This window comes from Heptranchias perlo, chromosome 11, assembly GCF_035084215.1.
Source record: "Heptranchias perlo isolate sHepPer1 chromosome 11, sHepPer1.hap1, whole genome shotgun sequence".
Classification (NCBI taxonomy): Eukaryota; Metazoa; Chordata; class Chondrichthyes; order Hexanchiformes; family Hexanchidae; genus Heptranchias; species Heptranchias perlo.
The window spans coordinates 61,609,015-61,632,929 of NC_090335.1; the positions used below are offsets into that span (position 1 = coordinate 61,609,015).

The 23,915-nt window shown below is 44.9% G+C and overlaps 1 protein-coding gene across 23 annotated transcripts in view; it reads right to left on the reverse strand.

Moving 5' to 3' along the window:
• LOC137327419 (uncharacterized) overlaps positions 1–23,915 on the reverse strand; it is a 212,061-nt gene that overhangs the window by 121,909 nt on the left and 66,237 nt on the right. For 11 of the 23 annotated variants that reach the window (XR_010964459.1, XR_010964446.1, XR_010964455.1 and 8 more), the window contains one exon: positions 11,652–11,781. The exons of 10 other annotated variants lie outside the window; for them this stretch is intronic. The gene's annotated coding sequence lies outside the window, so the exon portion shown is untranslated. Of the gene's footprint in view, positions 1–11,651; positions 11,782–16,602; positions 16,685–23,915 lie in introns of those variants that run through there. 2 more of the 23 variants (XR_010964456.1, XR_010964470.1) reach the window with 2 other exon arrangements.

A 23,915-nucleotide genomic window follows, 5' to 3' on the forward strand; every position in this document is an offset into this window, starting at 1 on the left:
TTTCTTCACTAACGGTGCAGTGATTCTCTTTCTGTTCATTTGGCTGAGAGCATTCCATCAGCAGTTTTTTATACAGAACCCCCTTTCCAAATGGCTCTGTGATTTACCATTCTCGTCGTTAAAAGTGCAATTCAAGTTATAGTCTGTAAATGTCTGGTATACTTTGGGTCGCGATGTCAATGTCCCTTTATAGCGTCTGTACAAGTCCAGTTATCAGTCTGAAGTCAATTCCTTCGTGACTGATTTAGTCAAAATAACTTATTTTACCATGTTTCAAAAACACAGTGCAGCAAAATGCCGCCGTTTTGTCAAGATGGCGGCTTGAGCCAAGACTGCTATGGCGATGACGTCAGACCAGCTGCAGAATGAAGTAAGTGATCCCTGCCGGAACCTTGCAAATCCCTAAATGCACTTAAAGAAATAGATTAAGCCTCGTTCATCAGAGAATCAGTTACAGACCTCATACAAAGAGGACAGCTGGGCAGTGTTAGCAAACTTAATATCATCAGGAGATCCCTAAAATTCTACAGTATTCACTATTATCACACTGGTTCTTTTTCTCCATCTGCGCAGGAAAGAAGTTAAATGCTTCCAGGTTGCACTATGCAGGCAATAGTAAAATGCTTGGGAGTAAAACAAAAATGACCTTCAATGTAGCATCTTTCATTTTGGGAATCCTAAACTGGCAAACAGCACAGTCTCCTAAGGTACACAGTGCCCTCTGCAGGCTGATAAGTCTAAATAACAACGTGATGAATATTCACTGTAAAAAAAACGGCCAATGCAGTAATGCAATCCAATAAACTTTGACCAAATTTATAGCTCGAATGTAATGTCTGCTTGTATTGATGTAATGTAGGTTATCTAATTTGAAATAGTGAACATTAATGTTTAAAACATGTTTTCATTTTAAATATATTACTATGGGACAAAAAAAATACATTTTCACACAGTGAAATCTTCCTGGTTTGCTTTCATTTTTCACAGCATCCCTAACTCCCCAGCCAAGGAATATTTCTACAAATCCTTTGCACTCATCACAGGAAACTTACAAAAATAAGGTACATTTTTTGAAGGCCTTCTCACTGGTATGAGCCTATTATATTCATGTCTTAATCTAAACAATGATGAACCTTTTTCACATTCATAACAGGCCCTTGCCCCGGGTGCTGGATATTCATTAAGAATTTAACATAATTGTGCATTTGTCATTCGTTGGGAGTCTAATATCTTTATTACAGATACGGATTTGTTTTGTTGAACAGTTACAATGGACCCTGCTACAAAAATATAAGATGTAATATGAAGATTACCTTTGTATCCATCATCATTGCTACAACTAAACATACAAATTTACCAATATGATTAACAATTACAATTTGATTATTAAATCATTCTCGGCAAGGACACTGGTAGCAACTCATTTCCTATATTTACTATAAAAACTATACTTGGAAAGCTTGCAATTACCTTTTTACAGTAAAATTTAAACAGAAGCTAGCAACTGAGATATTTCTGTGCAGCTGTGAAATTATGCTGGTGACAAGAAGTAGAATAATTAAGTGTTACGTGTGGTCGACAACACTGTATGAATGTGAAAACTGGACATTCAGTACAGAGGTAAGATGACTGGAGGCATTTGAATTGTGGTGCTTCAGGTGTAGGTAAATTGGTTAGACAAGAAGAATGACTAATGAGAGGTTCCTTGAATTAACACAAGGAAAAAGAAGTAATGAGGCCGATTATAATCAGAAAAATAATATACTGTGCGCACATTATTCAGGAGTCATAAGGAAACTTGTTGGGTTTGTCATTGCAAGGATAAGGTGATGGTAGCTTTTTTATACAGAGGGTTTTGAGGCTGTGCAATGCAGAAACCATGTCAAGATTGAAGAATAGGTTAGATAGGTGATTGAAGGAAAGAGGGATAAAGGGATACTGGAACAGAGCCAGCATATGGGATTAGGACTGCTGTTTGAGTGGAGGATAAACACCAACATTGACTGGTTGGGCCGAACGGCCTGTATCTGTGTTGTAATTTCTATGTAATTCTATGAAATAGGTCGAGACAAGAAAAGAAGTTGGGTAGCTAATGTGATGGGATAGGCAATGTAACACCAGGGCTGATTCAATCTAATTGTACTGAGGCCAGAATGCATGGAGTTCATTGGTTACCAATGTCGAGAGTGGAGAAATGGGAGAGAAAGACATATGTGACACACTGCAGCACAGATCACCAAATATAGATCAAAGCAGATTCTCACAATCCACATTTAACAAGAGATGGCCAGCTGAGCTTCTTTTAAAACATAATGGGGGAGAAATTGGATAAGGGCCATTTTCAGGCGCAGATAGCGAGATGCGCTAATACCCCGCGCCCGATGGCCCCTACACAGGCAGCACGTGAATTTCGAGCTACTTACCATGATATCTCTGTGCAGCCACGCTACCCGCGCTGCTGAGAGGCTGCACGGAGAAAGAGGAAGTCAGAAATGGGGCGTGCTCAGCGCACGTCATCAGCAGCCTGCACCTCTTAAAGGTGCAGGTGCACATTTTAAATGGGATATGCACAGTTCACTAGGATGGTCGCAAGGATGGCAGGACCGGCCTGAGAGAGGGCCCTACGCTTCTCCGATGATGCACTGTAGGCCCTGGTGGAAGGGGTGGTGGAAAAGAGGGTCAACATGTACCCGCATGCATTGGCAGGGTATGGCGCATGTGGGGTGCAGAGCCGAAAGAAGTTCAATGATTTGACACGAGTGGTCAAGGTGAGTGAATGCAAGTGTCAAGTGGCACATCCTACCAACTACACCACTGCTCCAAGCATCACATTCACTGTCACCCACCCACCAACAAACACTGTCCATCCATACGCAATGCTGCTCTTGGCATGTTGCATCTCACCTGCACATAGTACCACACTTGCAGGCACACGCAACCACTCACATGCAGCTATTCTACCATGAAAGGCACATCACCCACACACCTTGCAGGACACTCACTGACACACTGTCCTCTGTCTTGCAGGAGAAGGCAGCGCATAACAGCCGGCAGCAGGAGGGACCTGAGGGTGGACGGGCACACTTACACGTCCTCACCCCCTAGAGAAGACAGTGCTTCAGATCATTGGGCGGGCCATCGCTGCAGCTGTGACAATATGCGCGCTGGAGGTCCCACATCTCCCTCCTCCCATAATCTTTTCTGACTCACGTGCTGCAGATACTGTCAGCACACACGTCTTACTTACACCTCTCCCCGTTCCACAACTTAACCTGTTTCCCTTTGTCATTGCAGATACCCAAGAACACGAGGCGGCATGTCCGGGGAGGAGGGGGACACTAATGCACACCGTCACTCGATCTGACACTGGCTTCCACCAGCTCAGAGACTGACACTGCGCGTCCTTTAGAGGTTAGGTTAGAGGAGGGATCTGCACGTGGTGAGACACCGAGCACAAGTGCGCAGGAGCCGGGGTTGGGGGGAACGGATACCACAGGTGCCAGCTCGCCAGAGGGTGAGGTCGTTCACTAGTTCTGCTGCAGAGGAGTCAGATGAGGACTTCGATGGGCCAGGCTACAGAAGACGGCTGATGGGCATACACCACCAAATGCTTGGGGCACTGGAAAGCCTGCACACAATGAGAAGGGGCATGGAGGAGTCCAGCTCCAACTTGGCACAGAGCTTTGCACAGAGCTTGGAGCCCATCCTCTCCAACATGGAATGGGTGGTCACCTCCATCTGCACACATGTGGAACCCACCATGATGCAGCGTCTGATGGCCGGTGTCGCGGCTTCCATTGCAGCACAAACCGATATCATCAAAGGTCTGCAAGCTACGGTTGCTCCTCAGACTGCTGCAATGGAAGCTCAGACTGCTGCTATCGTGGCTCTGGGGACCACTGTTGAATGGAGCTTCCAGAGAGTCACGGCACTCCAGCAATCCGTTCTCCAGCTGATCACCAGGAGTGCTGAGGCGCTGCCCCAGGAGAGTGGCAGTGGTGCCATGGCAGTCGGCCCTGCTGTCCTCTCTCAGGATGACAGCATTCCTGCTCCCACTCCTGCCACTCCGCCAGTGCCCCTGTTGTTGCCTATCCGCCAGGCAGGCCAGACTGCTGCAGCCCATGCTGAGATGGTGCAGTCTGAAGTCGGGCCCTCCCGGCCCAGAGCTGCTCGAGGTCGTCCTCCAAGGCCCGCCCAATGATCTGCATGCTCCTCAGTTGAAGGCCAGCAGCTTCCTACCGCCCATGCTCCAGCCACTGGGAAAACACCTCATAGGAGCACTAGGATAGGTAAAGACATACGAACAACATCCACTAAGGCAATGCACAAGGGTGAATAGTTCTGTTCTGTTTCCATAATTTCATTTATTCATTGATAAATGTGACTTTGATTTTGCATTTGGTGGTGGTTTTTATTTGTGCGATGAGATGAGAGGGAAACCAATGTGCAATCAGATGGAGGGCGATTTGATTGTCTTGCGGGAGCAGAAAGGTGGAGAGTGTAGGACTGTTGGTGAGTTGGGGGATGTAGTTCACATTATTGATAGTGGGCACGGATCAGACGAGCATGCAGAGCCCTTGCAGACAAGGCGTGTGGTTCCTGTTGCACCCTTGCATCTTCCTCCACCTCCTCTTCTGGCTCCTCAACTTCCTCCTCCTCCTCAGCCTCTTTCTCCTCAGCCTCCTCCTCCTCTTCCACCTCTGGCTAAGGGTCTTCTCCAATCATTGGTGGCAAAGGCTGGTCCCTCATGATGGCGAGGTTGTGCAGCATGCAGCATAGCACCACAAATCTGCCCACCCGCTCAGCGGGGTACTGCAGGGCTCCTCCAGACCGGTCCAGGCAGCAGAAGCGTTGTTTGAGGAGGTCTATGGTGTGCTCCACAATGTTGCGTGTGGCAGTATGGCTCTCATTATAGGCCTGCTGTGCATGTGTGTGTGGGTTCGTGACCGGAGTCATGAGCCACGGCATGAGGGGATAGCCTTTGTCACCCGGTAGCCAGCCTTTGACTTGCCGAGGCGGGTGAAAGATAGCTGGCACGCTGGACTGCCGCATGACGAAGGCATCGTGACTGCTCCCAGGGTAGCGGGCATCAACCTTCATGATTCAATGTGTGTGGTCGCACACCAGCTGCACGTTGAGGGAGTGGAAGCCCTTTCAGTTGATGAAGACGGCTGCGTTGATATGCGGGGCACACAGGGCAATGTGCGTGCAGCCAATGGCACCCTGCACCATGGGGAAGCCAGCAATGCGGGTGAACCCCCGTGGTCGCTCGTTTTGCTTGTCTCTGTCAAGAGGGAAGGTGATGAACCTGTTCCTCATCTGGTACAATGCATTTGTGACCTCCCTTATGCAGCAGTGCACTGCATACTGCGAGATGTTGCACATATTGCCGGCAGAGGCCTGAAATGCTCCTAAGCCGTAGAAATTCAGCGCCACGGTTACCTTCACAGCCACAGGCAATGCTGTCCTCGCCCTGCTCTGAGTCTGCAGTTGTGGCCGTACCAGTTGACAGATCTCGGTCACGGCTTCCTTGGTGAACCTCAAGCCTCGGATGCAATCCTCCTCGGTCATGTTGAGGTAAGAGAATTGGTCCCGGAAGGCCCTCATTGGATACAGCCTCCTGCTCAGTACCCTGCGCCTCCTTGTCCTCCCTCTCCTCGCAGCTTGACCTGCTGTGCGTAGCCTCTCTATATGCTCCCAGTCATGCTCAATGTCCAACGGGAGCCCTAGCAGACCGCCCATGGTTGCCAGGAATGTTGTTCAGCCAGAAAGTTGTAACTTTCCGAACCGTAAGGCAGTACCTGTCAAACCACTATCAAATGTACTCTAGAAGCTCTCAGTAAGAATAGGGAGCTTATTAGGGATGGGCAATAAATACTGGCCTCACCAGCATGCCCACATCCCATGAACGAATGAAAAAAAACACTTCCTATTCCACCAGCAGCCAGAAGCAATAATCCAGCAACTAACCTACAACACCTGCATGGTCCCTTCAAATAGCGCTGGTGGGGGGGGTCCTCTAGGCACTCTAGGTCACGTTCAGGTGGTCGGGGTTAAGACTGTGCGTTCGTTTGAGCGTTAAGTGCTATAGTGATAGGGGATTCAATTGTAAGGGGAACAGATAGGCGTTTCTGCGGCCACAAATGTGACTCCAGGATGGTATGTTGCCTCCCTGGTGCTAGGGTCAAGGATGTCACGGAGCGGCTGCAGGGCATTCTGGAGGGGGAGGGTGAACAGCCAGTAGTTGTGGCCCATATTGGTACCAACGACATAGGTAAAAAAAGGGATGAGGTCATGCAAGGTAAATTTAAGGAGTTAGGAGATAAATTAAAAATCAGGACTTCAAAGGTAGTGATCTCAGGATTACTACCAGTGCCACGTGCTAGTGAGTATAGGAACAGGAGAATAGACAGGATGAATGCGTGGCTGCAGGGATGGTGTAGGAAGGAGGGATTTAGATTCCTGGGACATTGGGACCGGTTCTGGGGTAGGTGGGACCTGTACAAGCGTGAAGGGTTACACCCGAGCAGGACCGGGACCAATGTCCTCGCGGGGGTGTTTGCTAGTGCTGTTGGGGAAGGTTTAAACTAGAGTGGCAGGGGGATGGGAACCTGAGCGGGGAGTCAGAAGGGAATAAAGTTGAGAGCAGCAAGAGAGGGGAAGACCCAGGGGAAATCTACAATACAAATAGTACAAACAGTTGTTCAAGAACAAGTGAAAGGGAAAAGCGTAGAGCAGCGGAAAGAAAGTGTACTTTAGGCACGACAGATAAAATAAAAACTAGAAGGCGTAAGGCGATTAACCCAGCATCAAAGCTGTGGCAGGGGGTTGGGAACCTGAGCAGGGAGACAGAGGAAAGCGTGTCAGGAAGGGACAGAAGGTATGGAGTAAAAGGTAAAGTGTTAAAAAAGGAAAAAGCAGGAACTAAGTGTCACAAAACATATTTGAAAGTTCTTTATCTGAATGCACGTAGCATTCGTAACAAAATGGACGAATTCACAGCACAAATAACTACGTATGGGTATGATCTTGTGGCCATTACAGAAACGTGGCTGCAGGGTGACAACGACTGGGAATTAAATATGCCAGGGTATTTAACAATCCGGAAGGACAGGCAGGAAGGAAGGGGAGGTGGGGTGGCTATGTTAATAAAGGAAGGAATCACTGTAATACAGAGAAATGATATTGGGACAAAGGATCAGGATAATGAAACAGTTTGGGTAGAGATAAGGAATAATAGGGGAAAAAAACACTAGTGGGCGTAGTATATAGGCCTCCTAATAGTTGCAACTCTGCTGGAAGAAGTATTAATCAGGAAATAGTCGGGGCATGTAATAAGGGAACAGCTATAATTATGGGTGATTTTAACTATCATATTAACTGGACAAATCAAATTGGGCAGGGCAGCCTTGAGGAAGAGTTTATTGAGTGTATTTGGGATGGATTTCTTGAGCAGTATGTAACTGATCCTACAAGGGGGCAAGCAACTTTGGATCTGGTCCTGTGTAATGAGCCAGGATTAATTAATAATGTCCTAGTTAAGGATCCCCTTGGAATGAGTGACCATAACATGGTTACATTTCATATCCAATTAGAGGGTGAGAAGGTTGGTTCTCAAACAAGCGTACTGAGCTTGAATAAAGGAGACTATGATGGTATGAGAGCGGAATTGATTAAAGTGGACTGGGAAAATAGATTAAAGGGTAAGACGGTACATGAGCAGTGGTGTTCATTTAAGGAGTTATTTTACAACTTTCAAAAAATATATATTCCACTGAGGAAAAAAGGGTGTAAAAGAAATGACAGCCATCCATGGCTAAGTAAAGAAATTAAGGATAGTATCCAACTAAAAACAAGGACATATAAGGTAGCCAAACTTAGTGGGAGGATAGAAGATTGGGAAGTCTTCAAAAGACTGCAAAAAGTAACTAAAGGATTGATTAAGAAAGGGAAGATAGATTATGAAAATAAATTAGCAGAAAATATAAAAACAGATAGCAAGAGTTTCTATAGTTATATAAAAAGAAAAAGGGTGGCTAAGGCAAACATAGGTCCCTTAGAGGATGAGACCGGGAAATTAATAGTGGGAAACATGGAGATGGCAAAAATGCTGAACAAATATTTTGTTTCAGTCTTTACGGTAGAGGACACTAAGAATATCCCAACACTGGACAAACAGGGGCTCTAGGGGGGGAGGAGCTAAATACGATTAAACTCACTAAGGAATTGGTACTCAGTAAATTAATGGGACTCAAGGCAGATAAATCCCCTGGACCTGATGGCTTACATCCTAGGGTCTTGAGGGAAGTGGCAGTAGGGATTGTGGATGCTTTGATAATAATTTTCCAAAATTCTCTGGACTCAGCAAAGGTCCCGGCAGATTAGAAAACTGCCAATGTAACACCCTTATTTAAAAAGGGTAGTAGGCAGAAGGCTGGAAATTATAGACCAGTTAGCCTAACATCTGTGGTGGGTAAAATTTTGGAGTCTATTATTAAGGAGACAGTAGCAGAACATTTGGATAAACATAATTTAATAGGACAAAGTCAGCATGGCTTTATGAAGGGGAAGTCATGTCTGACAAATTTGCTTGAGTTCTTTGAGGACATAACGTACAGGGTGGATAAAGGGGAACCAGTGGACGTAGTGTATTTAGACTTCCAGAAGGCATTCGACAAGGTGCCACATAAAAGATTATTGCTCAAGATAAAGAATCACTGGATTAGGGGTAATATTCTGGCATGGGTGGAGGATTGGTTATCTAACAGGAAGCAGAGAGTTGGGATAAATGGTTCATTCTCGGACTGGCAACCAGTAGCCAGTGGTGTTCCGCAGGGGTCGGTGCTGGGTCCCCAACTCTTTACAATCTATATTAACGATTTGGAGGAGGGGACTGAGTGTAACATATCAAAGTTTGCAGATGATACAAAGATGGGAGGGAAAGTAGAGAGTGAGGAGGACATAAAAAACTTACAAGGAGATATAGACAGGCTGGGTGAGTGGGCGGAGATTTGGCAGATGCAATACAATATTGGAAAATGTGAGATTATGCACTTTGGCAGGAAAAATCAGAAAGCAAGTTATTATCTTAATGGCAAGAAACTGGAAAGTACTGCAGTACAAAGGGATCTGGGGGTCCTAGTGCAAGAAAATCAAAAAGTTAGTATGCAGGCGCAGCAGGTGATCAAGAAGGCCAACGGAATGTTGGCTTTTATTGCTCGGGGGATAGAATATAAAAACAGGGAGGTATTGTTGCAGTTATATAAGGTATTGGTGAGACCGCACCTGGAATACTGCATACAGTTTTGGTGTCCATACTTAAGAAAAGACATACTTGCTCTCGAGGCAGTACAAAGAAGGTTCACTCGGTTAATCCCGGGGATGAGGGGGTGGACATATGAGGAGAGGTTAAGTAGATTGGGACTCTACTCATTGGAGTTCAGAAGAATGAGAGGCGATCTTATTGAAACATATAAGATTGTGAAGGGGCTTGATCGGGTGGATGTGGTAAGGATGTTCCCAAGGATGGGTGAAACTAGAACAAGGGGGCATAATCTTAGAATAAGGGGCTGCTCTTTCAAAACTGAGATGAGGAGAAACTTCTTCACTCAGAGGGTAGTAGGTCTGTGGAATTTGCTGCTCCAGGAAGCTGTGGAAGCTACATCATTAAATAAATTTAAAACAGAAATAGAATTAAGGGAGGAAAATGAACCAAAGAAGTCAGCATTCTCTTTGAGAGCTAGCAATGAAATCAAGACTGAAGAGAGGAAGAAAAGAGGCTTCAAAGGGTCAATTAAACAAAATTAACTGCAAACATACCAAACTCAGCATAGTTTAGTGAACTCAAAGCAGAAGTGGCCAAGGAAATGTGCAGAAGAAGCTGCGTAGAAAAGTTGGGATCTATTATTGGACTGTCAGTATTTAGCGCTTACCATTGATTGGAAAACAGCAGTTGAGGCGATATTACTGCCCCTCTCCGTTTTGGTTTTAACACGGTAGTAATGGTTACTATCACTGAACTAAAAGCACCGGATTCGGCAAATATTATGGGCAGATTGTCTGCCATTCTAGAATATTGTAAACCTTTTATGCATCAGTGTTAGAACTGTTAAGCATAACTTTAATGAAATTAAATGTCATCTACTGTCTTCCTGCCTCCCCAGCAGTGATTTGTTCTGGTGATTTGCCAAAGTTCTCTCTTGAATTTTCTGTGAAGCCTCTTTTCTACCTCTCTTCAGTCTTGATTTCATTGCTAGCCCTCATAAAGAGAATGCTGACTTCTTTGGTTCATTTTCCTCCCTTAATTCTAATTATGATGGTCTTGGAAAAGATCTTCTCTCCGTTGCTCCCATTCTGTTCTACCATTATGACCAATATTAAGATTTATCCCCCTCCTTTTTGATCTGTCATATTCTTCAGTTTTTGGACTTCAGAAAGATCCTGATGGTATCCATCCTATTGTCTTCCACGTCTTCAGCACTTCTTCGCTTTATTACTTTTAATTTCCTCTAAGAAAGGAATAACATTGTAAAGAGTCATTGTGCTGCAAAATAATACTATCGACAAAAAATATTCTTTTCAGGTTTTGTGTTTGTTTTAAGCTCAAATGTTGGGACAACGCCTCTCCTCTGTTGTCCAGCTGGGTGGGACTGCTCTTGCCTGGTTCCATTCCTATCTATCCAGTCGTAGCCAGAGAATTTCCTGCAATGGCTTCTCTTCCCGCTCCTGCACCGTTACCTCTGGAGTTCCTTAAGGATCTATCCTTGGCCCCCTCCTATTTCTCATCTACATGCTGCCCCTCAGCGACATCATCCAAAAACACAATAGGCCAAATTTTGCTGTCTTCAAACTTGCCTATACCATCTCTTCAGTCTCCATACTCCCACTCCAATCTGCCTATTATAATTGCCTAAATTAATGCTTTTAGTTCAGTGATGATAACCATTAATGCTGTATTAAAATCATAATGGACAGTGGTGGTAATACTGCTTAAAGTACTCTTATTACCTAAACTGCTATTTTCCAATCAATGGGAAGCACTAAATTTACTGACAGTCTAAAAATATATCTTTATTTGCCTATGCAGCTTTTTCTGCACACTTCCTTCTCCTTGCAAATTTGCTTGCGTTCATTACATGCGTTTTGCGCTGCAGACTACCACCATAATGGCCTTACAGTTGTACTTTCTAAAGTTATGGAAGTTGCTGTTAACTTATAAATTATCCTTCCCCTGAAAGTTCTGGCCCAGTTCACGATCATTAGTATGGTCTTACAGGCAGCTGGTGATCGTCTTGCCTGTATCACCCAGCACAATAATATTGATTTTGAACACAAGATCATGCACATACAATTGTTTAAAAGCCATAAGTCCAAACCTCAGTTTTCTCACTGCTAGGTCTCACCAGTGAGAATTAGAAAATCACATCCCTTAGCTGAGGACATAGGTAACGAGGAGGGGCCTAGATCCAGTAACAGAGTTACTGTTACAGCAAGGCGATTGCATTTGGCAGGGGGTGTATGCCACTAACAGGCAGAAAAGATTTTTTTTCTTAAGGAAACCATTCATTTTGCCTCTGCACTGCAACATCTGGAGGTGCCCAGGGTAAGCTACTTCTATAGATGGGGGTTGGAGCCCCAGGAAGCAATGTTACCTTACAGCACTATCACCAAGGCAGAACTGCTATCAGCTTCAACGCTGCAGAGGTAAATGCACCATTATAGATGGTCGAGGATTACGAATTAGGCTCAAACCAGTGTAGTTGCTTTTCTATTCTTCGTACACTAGAGGGAGACAAATAGATGTAAAGTTAGAAACCTCTATCTGAAGGTAAACATTACTCCTGAAGACAGAGGTCAGTAGCACTTCTCCGCTTTATTACTTAATTTCCTCTAAGAAAGGAATAACATTGTAAAGAGTCATCGTGCTGCAAAATAATACTATTGGCAAAAAATATTCTTTTCAGGTTTTTGTGTTTGTTTTAAGCTCAAATGTTGGGACAACGCCTCTCCTCTGTTGTCCAGCTGGGTGGGACTGCTCTTGCCTGGTTCCATTCCTATCTATCCAGTCGTAGCCAGAGAATCTCCTGCAATGGCTTCTCTTCCTGCTCCTGTTACCTCCGGAGTCCCCTAAGGATCTATCCTTGGCCCCTTCCTATTTCTCATCTACATGCTGCCTCTCAGCGACATCATCCAAAAACACAATAGGCCAAATGTTGCTGTAACAGGGCATCTAACAGCATTTGCCGTTAGTTAGACTTGCCCTTGCATGTTTAGTTTTTTAATTTTTTGCGTGGCAAGTTGCTGAAAGTGTGAGGTGATAACGTCGCAGTGAGGGGAAGAGGGCATCTGGGACCTGAGTGAACAGGGCAAGCAACAGGGTATCTCCTTAACCAATCAGATTGAAGGGTTGTGAAAAAACAGCGCAAGGACTGAGAAGGAAGTGTAAATTAGAGTGGGTGAATTCAATGTCAAATCAGGTACAGAAAGACAAATAAGAGAGAAAGAAAGATTGGATTAAGAGTGAGAGAGAAAAAAGAGACAGGATGAAAAAGTTAAAAAAAAATTTAATTTTACATTTTTAAAATCTCCAACAACAATTAAAACCTGAAGGAATGAGACTCCACATTTGTCATAGTTAATTTTCGGTGCCAAAGAGGTTAATTGGCATTAATTAACACTTATCAGGTCATTAAAAGATTACTTAGAATTGAAATGGCAAGACGTAACTTTCTGTGACGAGTTTAGTTTGTATCTGCCGTGCAAATACAGCAACTTCACGACATTCAATGCATTTCAATGGTGAGGCAGTCAGTGAGATGCCATTTTCGCGAAGCTAACGGCAGAGCAGCGTAAATCGGACACCATCTTCTGGATATTCGAGTTTAACCACGCATCTGCCCCTCGCCTGTAGTTGCTGTACCATTTGTGCATAAATAATGACGAGCGCCATTAGGCTCACTGTTATTTTGACAGGAAAATCTGGGCCAATGTCAGATGACACGCAGCTCTACCTCACCTCTCTCGACCCCTCCACTGTCTCTGATTTATCACGTTGCTTGTTCGACATCCAGTACTCGATGAGCAGACATTCCCTCCAATTATATATTGGAACCCCTACCTCAACCCATCTGCTGCTGAAACCCTCATCCATGCCCTTGTTATTTCCAGGCTCAACTATTCCAATGCTTTCCTGGCCGGCCTCCCGCCTACCACTCTCTGTAAACTTGAACTCATCCAAAATTCTGCTGTCCATATTCTAACTTGCACCAAGTCCCGTTCACCCATCACCCCCGTGCTTGTTGACCAACATTGGCGCCTGGTCCGGCAAACCTCGATTTTAAAATTCTCATCCTTGTGTTCGAATCTCTCCATAGCCTTGCCCCTCCCTATCTCTGTAACCTCCTCTAGCCCTACAACCCTCCGAGATCTCTGCACTCCTCCAATTCTGGCCTCTTGAGCATCTCCGATTTCCTTCGCTCCACTGTTGGTGGCCCTGATTTCAGCTGCCTAGGCCCTAAACTCTGGAATCCCCTCCCTAAACCTCTCCACCTCTCTACCTCTATCTCCTTCTTTAAGTCGCTCCTTAAAACCAACTTTTTTAATCAATCTTTTGCTCACCTGACCTAATACTTCTTTACGTGGCAAATTTTGTCTGATAAAGCTCCTGTGAAGCGCCTTGGGACATGTTACTACGTTAAAAGCACTATATAAATGCAAGTTATTGTTGATAATGTATCATTCATTGGAACTTTTTGGAATCTTACCCTGATGACATGCAGATGTTAAAAAATACTATATTTTAAACTTTCTCCTTGAAAGGATTTGTCTTGTGAGACAGTTTACAATGTCAATAAACACTGAAGTGGCTGAAAGACAGATGTTTTTGACAGGTTATAGCAACCATTCTGGTGTATGAGAGACCTACCTCACTCATGTAAAGATTAGTGCCAGTTATTTTAATAACTGGAAAATGTATTTATAAACTAATTGAGAAAAACTAATCGACCTAGATATGTTAATACTGCCCTCAGTTACAAAGTTTTATTTGTTTTTAGTGCCATGTTATAGTTTGTTTACTTTAGGCGTTCCGTGTGTGCTACAAATAATGACTACTTAATTACTAACTTGTGAGTTTAGCCAACAAAAGAGGAGCAGGGTCATGGACTTTGTTTTGTTTTATGTTATGAAGAGCACTCCTGCTCCTCTGGGCCCCACGTGTTAATTCCAAATTCACCTTGGCTGGGCTTCTTCGACTCCATCGCCCGTGGAACTGGTTGGAGTGAATGGCAATCGGGGTGCTAGGATCTAATCTAGTTGGGACAATATTGGAAATTATAGAATTAGGTATAGTGAGAGATCAAAAAGATAAGTGTGGAGCGAAATGCACTTGTTCTGCCAAGGCCAGGGAACATATTCTGTGGAAGTCAATTGGGCTGAATAGTGGAGATGTGGGAATAGATAAATATTCTGGACTTTTGCTTGATTGCCTTTGGAGTCCAGAGACTATGCAGAGGTTCCCCTCTGTAGATTAAATTGATGTGTTAGCAGCCACGATAACAACAACAACTTGTATTTATATAGCACCTCTAATGTAGTAATGTACTAAAACATCCCAAGGCGCTTCACAGGAGCGTTATCAATGATAAAGTCAACTGTACATGGTCTATGAAAAGAACAGACTTGGTAAGGGAATAAGCCCAATAAACCAAATGGCCTCTCTCATTCTGTACTTATATTGTTATATTTTTCTGAAGACAGTAGAAAAATTCATTAGCAGTGGGTGGAAACAAATTGACTCAATTTCCCTGGAAAACAACAAAAATGCTACCAATCGTTTTTTTTCACAAAACAAATTTGTTGCCCATATATGGAGTGACACTTAATACGGTGATGCAATTGCTAAAAGAAAGTGCTATTGATCAGTTAGCTTTGTTGAGAGAAAAAAACTGAAAAGGCAGAGAATCAAAACATTTAAAAAATGAAACCTTTATTCCAAAAGTTTGTGCTACACAATGTTGCTCCTTGTAAATGTTCATCTAATAATTTAAATACTACAGGACTCCCTTAAAGCACAGAATTTAGTAATATTGATCCAAATATATTCTGCTTTAAGAAAACTGGAAGTTACAAGTTAAGCTAAAGACTTGTTATCTAATACTGTGCCAAAATCATCCAACACAATACACATCATCCTGTAATAAAACACCACAGCTAGCAGTTAGCCTCCATCTGTCAGCTTCTCACCGAGTGTACGAGTGGAATATATGTTTCAGCATGACAAAACTTCCTGTTTCCAAATATTTTCCAGCCTTCTTCAGTTCACAGAAGAAAATTAAACCAAAGCAGTACCAAGAAAGGCCTACTTTAACAGCAGTCACTTGGATAATACTTGGCTGGCAGTGAATTGAAAGGCTGTAATTAAAATCAAGGGATTAGGATGATATCATGACAGGCCAATTAACTGATCAGCAGTCTTGAGGTGTATCTTCATGGAAGCCACCAGTCTGAAACTGCTAACTGCAGTTTGGGTTCCAGTCAGGCAGGACTGTGTTTACATTACCTGGCTGGAACTGGAACTGGAACAGCCTTGACCAGAAGGCAGCTGTGTACATCCCTAGATATGGGCATGGGCAGAGCTCTCTGCTGTAAATGTTTAGAAAATGGGAAGGGGAGGATCCTCATTGAAGTTAGGTGAGTTTATAAAGTGCTCAGATTTGACGCAGCACTAGATTTACACTCAATGTAGTGCCCAACTGAGGTTGTGTGAACCTAACACATCCAGGAGTCTCACTGTGCTTCACTCCAGAGTCAGATTTACGTTGCCAGTTTAGTGTCGGTGCAAATCCAGAATCCCTTTGCACCAGCGCTAAATTTGCAGTGTACTAACTGGTCATTCATCTCATTTGCTGTTTGTGGGACTTTGCTGTGTGGTAATTGGCTGCCTTGTTGTCCCACAAACCTGTAGTGACTTCACTTCAAAAATAATTCTTTTCTTCTTAAACATACCCTCAAACTCAGTGCCATCAATCTGCTATTTTATATAATGTATAATAAATAGTTCACTTGGCGCATAAGCCAGAACCACACTGCCCGAGTTTATCTGTGCCAAATGCTTGACCTTGACCAAAGGAGCAAATAGCTAATCTATTCCAACGGAGTTGTACACAGCACAATTTATTTGAAAATTCCGTATAAATTGCCAGTCAAGGGTGAAAATTTGGGGAAGCATCTACAGACTGAGTATTTTTACATGAACAACATAAACGCAATCCTGTCAGGATAGTCCCCTCCATTGATTGTTGCTCCCCATAGCCACTTCAATTGGACACGGTAGCCTAGTGGTTATGGTACTGGACTAGCAACTCAGAGATTGTGAACTCATAAACCATGACAAGATGTGAAGAATAACCATGAAAGCTTCCAGATTTTTGTAAAAACCAAACTGCTTCACCAACGTCTTTCAAGATACCCAGATATAAGCAGCTGAATTGAAAATTCAATAAAACTGGTCAGAGCTTGCAGGGCGCACGCTCCACTCTATTGTCTCCCACAATGGCAAGTGGGGTCTTAAGCTCGCCAGTTCTATTCAAATAAGGTGCAAACCTTGAAATGACTTTCGCCTCTTCGCTCCCGGCACGGACCTGCAGCCAAAGCACACTGCCAGTCAGCCACCGAAAGTTGAAGTCTACCCCACTGAAATAAACATTAATGTAATAGAAATAAAGTTACTCCGTCAGGAATACTGCTTCATTACTGTGTTACGAACCTTAAAGTTCAACTCTCACCTCTGAGTCAGAAGCTTGTGGGTTCATGACCCACTCCAAAGCCTTGAGCACATAATCTAGGCTTCAGTACAGTACTGAGGGAGTGCTGCACTGTTGGAGATGCCGTCCTTTGGATGAGACTTTAAACCAGGTGGAGGTAAAAGATCCCATGGCACTATTTTGAAGAAGAGCAGAGGAGTTCTCCCCGCTGTCCTGGCCAATATTTATCCCTCAATCAGCATCATTAAAAAACGGATATGGGTTAATTATCACATTGCTGTTTGTGGGACCTAGCTGTGCATAAATTGGCTTTTTTTTTTATTCGTTCATGGGATGTGGGCATCGCTGGCGAGGCCAGCATTTATTGCCCATCCCTAATTGCCCTTGAGAAGGTAGTGGTGAGCCACCTTCTTGAACCACTGCAGTCCGTGTGGTGAAGGTTCTCCCACAGTACTGTTAGGAAGGAGTTCCAGGATTTTGACCCAGCGATGATGAAGGAACGGCGATATATTTCCAAGTCGGGATGGTGCGTGTCTTGGAGGGGAACGTGCAGGTGGTGTTGTTCCCATGTGCCTGCTGCCCTTGTCCTTCTAGGTGGTAGAGGTCGTGGGTTTGGGAGGTGCTGTCAAAGAAGCCTTGGCAAGTTGCTGCAGTGCATCCTTTGGATGGTACACACTGCAGCCACAGTGTGCCAGTGGTGAAGGGAGTGAATGTTTAGGGTGGTGGATGGGGTGCCAATCAAGCGGGCTGCTTTGTCCTAGATGGTGTTGAGCTTCTTGAGTGTTGTTGGAGCTGCACTCATCCAGGCAAGTGAAGAGTATTCCATCACACTCCTGACTTGTGCCTTGTAGATGGTGGAAAGGCTTTGGGGAGTCAGCAGGTGAGTCACTCGCCACAGAATACCCAGCCTCTGACCTGCTCTTGTAGCCACAGTATTTATGTGGCTGGTCCAGTTAAGTTTCTGGTCAATGGTGACCCCCCCAGGATGTTGATTGTGGGGGATTCGGCGATGGTAATGCCGTTGAATGTCAAGGGCAGGTGGTTAGACTCTCTTTTGTTAGAGATGCTCATTGCCTGGCAGTTGTCTGGCACAAATGTTACTTGCCATTTATCAGCCCAAGCCTGGATGTTCTTGCTGCATGCGGGCACGGACTGCTTCATTATCTGAGGGGTTGCGAATGGAGTTGAACACTGTGCAATCATCAGCGAACATCCCCATTTCTGATCTTATGATGGAGGGAAGGTCATTGATGAAGCAGCTGAAGATGGTTGGGCCTAGGACACTGCCCTGAGGAACTCCTACAGCGATGTCCTGGGGCTGAGATGATTGGCCACCAACAACCACTACCATCTTCCTTTGTGCTAGGTATGACTCCAGCCACTGGAGAGTTTTCCCTGATTTCCATTGACTTCAATTTTGCTGGGCCTCCTTGGTGCCACACTCGGTCAAATGCTGCCTTGATGTCGGCTGCTGGGTTTCCTACATTACAACAGTAACTACACTGGCTGTAAAGCTCTTTGAGACGTCAGGAGGTTGTGAAAGTCTCTCTTTCTTTTACAGATGTTATTTTGAATTTTAAAACTATATTTTAAAAATGTAAGCACCTTACCATCTTCTTTTTCTTCATTCTCTTTTCCCCTATTTCTCTGTAATTTTTATTATTTTAACTTAACTTTTTTCTAGATACCCTAACCTGTTTGTCTTCCTCTGAAGAAACAGCTTTGAAATCTCTTTCTTACCTGATTCCTTCTCCCTCCCAGCTTCCATTGTGGAGGTGTGACTTAATCACTTCTATGGCCCATAAAACCATGTCAAAGTAGGAAGGGCTGGACAAGTAGGGCCATCTGCCACTCCAGAGTTTGATTGCACCAAACAAGTTAACCAAACTGTGGAGTAGTAATAGTTAAAGGACCATTCACCATTTCTTTCAAGAAGCAATTATTAGATGTGCTCAATTTAGAACTTAACCGTTTTGAAAGATCCCATTTCTTCAAATCGTGAAACTAATCTTTTCCTCAGCTGCTGCAGCTGCACGGTTGATAGAAATGTTTCCTTGCCATGTCCTCACATTAGTGGAATCAGCTGTACTAGGGAGTTTCCATACAGCATCATAAAAAACCAGGAATCATTGAGCCAAATTCTCTATTTGAAAATGAATCTTTTAAAGTGTCATATTACGGATGCATTGGCTTTTTGAGATGGAGTTCTTTGCACTTAAGACCGTGTTATTGCAAAGTCAGTGAAACTACCAAAGTGGTTCCTCTTAACAGAGGTTCTTCTAATCAATGTTTGAACCTCTCTTGACTAAATTAATTTTCAGCTGAGGCCAAGGTAAATGTTTTGAATACATTTATTGTAAAGAAATATAAGATAGCTTCTCATTGTACACAAAAAAAAGGAAATTATGATCAAAATGTACAGTGCTCTTATCAGATTACACTTTCAGTGCAGTGTCCAATTCTGGTCACTGAGACACAAGGGAGATATTCAACCATTGGCGGCAGTGCAGAGACAAGCCACAAGGCTGATCCCTACTGTCAGAGGTCTGAGGTTTTAGGAAAGACTGGAGAAATTTTGGGGCTGAAATTGATCTTGGGCTGTAGCACAAAATGGGCAACGGCGAATCAGCAGTCTGTTTTGCGATCCGCCCTGTTATTTTTTCCATTCACTTCAGTGAATTTTGCTGGTGGAATTTATTCCTGGTGGAAATCAAGCCACGCTCATTAATAAAAGTCAATTTCTGGTTAAGGTGGTAAATTTACAGAATTTTATCTCACTTATCATTCAACTGCTTAAGTTACCACAGCAGTAATGGCATTGTGCTTTTTTCATGTATTTACTGCCAAAAGTAGTTTCACAAGGGACAGTTTTCCTGTTTAAAACATAGATTTGTCCATTAGATTCATTTGAAATATTTTGGTTGTTTTAAGGAAGTAAGAGTGCCATAATGGTGTTGGTATTGTTATTACAGATCAAACTATTTACTTCCCAATCAGGAGACTTTCAAAATACTGGAAACTTTTGATCTCTTTTACAGGAATTTGAGTTTAACTGATTTACAGGGCGATAAGAAAACTGCGGCAGTAAGTAGCCAACACTCATCCACAGACTGTGCACCTGTACAACTCCACAGTCGAGCGAACATTGCAAGTCAATCAGGGCACGGTGGAATGACAGTAAATAATTCTTAGGAAAGAATTTAAATCCTCCACAGTGGGACAGTGGCAGGGGGAGGGGGGCTGTGGTGTTGGTTAAAATTTTAAAAATGTGAAAACTGACCCCAATCCACACGCCCACTTCCAGCTTAACCGAGGCGGGTTTGGGTGCGGTGGAGCAACCCGCTCTGGAGAGGTAAGTCTGTCATTATAATATATTAATGAGGGTACCATCATTATAATATGTTAATGAGGGTATCTTCATGATACTTTGGCAGTGATTTGAAATTAACGTCTCCTGCATGGGTTTCCCGGGAAACTCGGCAATAAAACGGGGGTGAGATTGAGCGACACTTCATGGGGCTGGTTAAAGGTCAGGTATCTTGATATGAATAAAGGCTCAGTGCTCACAGCTGCTTTCCCAGTTCCCTCTGGTTTGGTGAAAGTACTTGTTGTGACAGATGCATTTGTACAGTTTGGAGGTGTTCACACAGAGAACATCAGGATCGGTGGCGCCATGGCTGCTTTAGATTGGACTTTGGACGAGGAAGAAAATCAACATCCACAGCAAAGTCATGCTGTGGTGAGAGCTGGAGGTGGGCAACAGAGACGGGAGCAACAGAGACGGGAGCAACAGACACGGGAGCAACAGACACGGGAGCAACAGAGACGGGAGCAACAGAGACGGGAGCAACAGAGACGGGAGCAACAGAGACGGGAGCAACAGAGACGGGAGCAACAGAGACGGGAGCAACAGAGGGGTCAAGTTCGCAGGAGGCAATACCCATCTAATAGGGTGTACAGACAGAGGCTCAGCTTTCTTGACCTCTGGGAAGAGCAGTGCTTCTGGAGACTGAGATTGTCACGATAGGTGGTTGCGAACATCAACAGCCCCCTAGAAGAAGGGCAGTTCCTTGCTGAGCACTTAAAGATTTGCTTTCAAAGCTCTGTGAAACATTGAAGCCTTATCTTTGGTAGGACAGGACTCCGGACAGCAGGGATTTTGCGTGCGGGGACAAACATTATCCAGCCCAGCTGATTATTCTGGGTCAGGTGGTCAACCTCATCGCCTGTGGAAATGCATCATTTCAAATTTATGTTTATGACTGGATAAGATGAAGTAATGCAGTTAATTCCTGCAAACAGTAAACCATTTGCACACTCCATAAGTATTTTACAATCCAGAAGCCATATTGATAGTCTCTAATAATTCCTTCCCTGTCAAGGTGGTCATATAGTTTGGGGCCAATTTTTGTCTCACTACCACTCTATTTATGCCTATAAACGGGGCAATTGCAGGACAAAAATTCCAAAACAAAGACCCGCCAACTTACCACTGGAGGTCTGTCCATTCTCATTTTCAAGTGGACTTTGATTTAGACGGTCAGCATTCACACCAGAAATAGGCAGAGGCCTAATCAGTTTATGTAAAGAGGAGTCAAATGGCACAGTTAAGATCCCAACACGATTTTCATGTCAATTGACGCTGTCACTACTGCTTCCTCATCCCATTCACAAATCATGGGCACTGCAGGTCGGGAGGTGGCCATTTCTATCTCTACTTAAAAGGATCATTAACTAGTAAGGGAAAGCAAGAAGCAGGTCAGGCATTCATTTTCCTTGATTCTTTTGGGAGTTTTGAGCCTTAAAGCTTCCTCAACTTCAACTCCTCACTACTGGGTGAGAGAGTGGGTCACATTACAGTAGTGTGTTGTGTCCTGCACAACAGAGAGGGTTACCAGTTGAGGAGGCCCCATGCCCTCATCCACCAACCACATCTGACGTCCACATTGAGGAGGAGAGGGAGTAGGAGGAGGACGAGGAGGACGAAGCCATGGGCAGAACAGCAGCTTAACTGGCTGCTCATGAGGCCAGGGAGTCACTCATATGTGAACGGTTCTCTTAAGATCAGAAAGTGAGAAGAGTCCAGTCCTCACACCACCTGGCACGACCAGCGCCAACACCAGCCCCACCCTCCCCGCACAAAACCATCCTGCAACTACACATACACCCACTGTAAAGACACACTGGGTGGCATCAAGTGTCGCTGTTCATGGTGAAGCACATGAAATGGCCCTATCACAAAAGCCAGTCAAGAATGGGCAAGACGTGGCAGTAGTGGTGAGAATGATAACATTTAATGTGACTTTAACAGAAACCAAATATAAATGAAAAACATGACAGTCTGTCAGACACCCTTGTGCATACCCTTCATGATCACAAATCCTTAGCCTTTCTCTTCCTACCACTTCTTAGTTTTGCATCCCCTGTGGCTGCAGCAGAGGTAGTGGCAGGTTGCTCATGTCCATGGACGGACTGCTTAGATGCTTTTGGCCTGGGTTTTGGAGCCAGTGAGGGCCCCTCCACCTGCACCTGTGTAGGGGCTGACTTGGCCACCTGGAGAGGAGGCAGCATTTGCGGATACTGGTTGAGAGGGGGGCAACGGGTGAGACATTGAGTGGCGTCCCCACTTCCATGTCCCCTTTCGCCATCATCCCTCTCCTGGACCAAGCCCACATCACTCCTACCACCCTGCTGGACAACAGTTTGGAGGACATGTATGATGCCTTGTAAGGCCAGTGCTAGTGTATCTGTCCGCCTGTTTAAAGCAGCAGAATGTTGTTCACCGTGAGTCCGCATGGCCGTTGTCAGGGCCTGAATGGACTCATTTGTGAGCCGTGCTTGAAGCTCAATGGAGGCTAGCCTTCTCACCATCGCAGACATTCCCGCACTTACCTGTGACACTATCTCAGACATTTCAGCAGTTACGTGCGACACTATCTCAGACAGTTGCTCACGTCCCTGCGACACTATCTCAGAGATTCCCTCCCTTACCTGTGCCACCATTCCTTAATGCAGGAGTTAGATACCTCCATCCTCTGGGCTATTGTGGAGAGTGTGCATGGCACCTGTTCCAGTACCTTGCAAATGTGCTGCTGCCCCTCGATCATTCTCCTTTTAAAGGATGGCCCCCAGGGTTCAGCATCTGCATCCAGCTGAGCAGAGCCTGGAGAGGAGTGCACCCACTGACGCGGACTCTCCACAGCTGCCCCCGTCACCAGTGTCTGCTCATGCTCACTTATGTGTGGTGCCTCATCAGATGCCAACCCAACTAACAGACTACTAGGACCCATCGAGGTGTGAGTATCTGCTCTGGTGGATGGCTCACTAAGATGTGACAGTGCACCCTCTGCCTTCACTGCAGTGGGTGAATGGCCTGTAAGAGAACAGAAGACAATATTAAGCATCATCACAGATGCGTCTTGTTGCAATGAGCATACTGTGGTGTTGAACATGCCAAGCACTGTTAACGTCAATTCATGTTGTGTGTGATGAATGTTAAAGTTGTGTCACCGGACGTTTGGGGGTGCCAGTCTCGTCGTCCCCGACAGACAGGCACTCGAGGGTGCGGCTGATCTGCAGGGCCTCCTCCTCTGCCTCTGTGAGGTCCACTACTTGTTGTGGCCCCCCCTCCCGTCCTCGCCCTCTCACGTGCATTTTGCACTCTCTTCTCCTGGAAGGGTAGAAAGTACAGACGTGTGAGTGAGTGACGGTGAAGTGGCCAACCGATGAATGCATTGCTTTGGGTGAGGCTGACCGTGAAAGAGATGCATCAGAAGGTGAGTATGAGATAGAGATATCACATTGGATCAGAATTGGGGTGAGTGCTAGTGGTGGAGTCACAAATGGGGAGATGAGGAAGTGCTCAGGAAGTGCAGGTAAGATGAGGATGAGCCTTAAATGGGTGTGAGGAGTGATGTGATGGAGTAGTCTTGACAGTGCAGAATGAGTTGAGGGGGTGCGGGGTCGGGGGTGATGTGCACCACGCAATGCAGGAGAATCAGTAAGTGTACTCACTTTTGCTGACCTAGTTAGGTCATTGAAACACTTCCTGAACTGGACCCAGGTGCGGGAGATGTTGCTGCTGCTGGTGACCTCCTCTGCCACCTTGAGCCAGGCCTTCTTGGTGGCAGAGGCAGGGCCCTTCCTCCTGTC